Source organism: Haliotis cracherodii, unplaced genomic scaffold, assembly GCF_022045235.1.
Source record: "Haliotis cracherodii isolate W230 unplaced genomic scaffold, xgHalCrac1.p SCAF_16, whole genome shotgun sequence".
Classification (NCBI taxonomy): domain Eukaryota; kingdom Metazoa; phylum Mollusca; class Gastropoda; order Lepetellida; family Haliotidae; genus Haliotis; species Haliotis cracherodii.
In genome coordinates, this window is record NW_027266271.1 from 29,504,240 (window position 1) to 29,504,547 (window position 308).

Genomic DNA, 308 nt, shown 5'->3' on the forward strand with positions numbered 1-308 from the left:
GGAAGTCAGGCTGATTGTTAAACACACTTAGGGAAGGGTCATCATCGATTCTAATAATATGTAATTACATATTTAACACAGTCCTCCCTTCAAAAACATGAGCTGTTAATCAAATATGTTACTTTGCAAGTAAGTATTTTTGCAGGACTTTAGTGATTGGTGCAGATCTTACCCTGGAACCGAAAGAGATGGATACTTAAGCCAAACTTTTTTTAAACTTGGTAAACTTGCTCACTCCAAAAAATATAATGTGATTTAATATTTTTAAATGAAAAGCAGTTGGGGTTTACTTCACCAACCAGAAATAA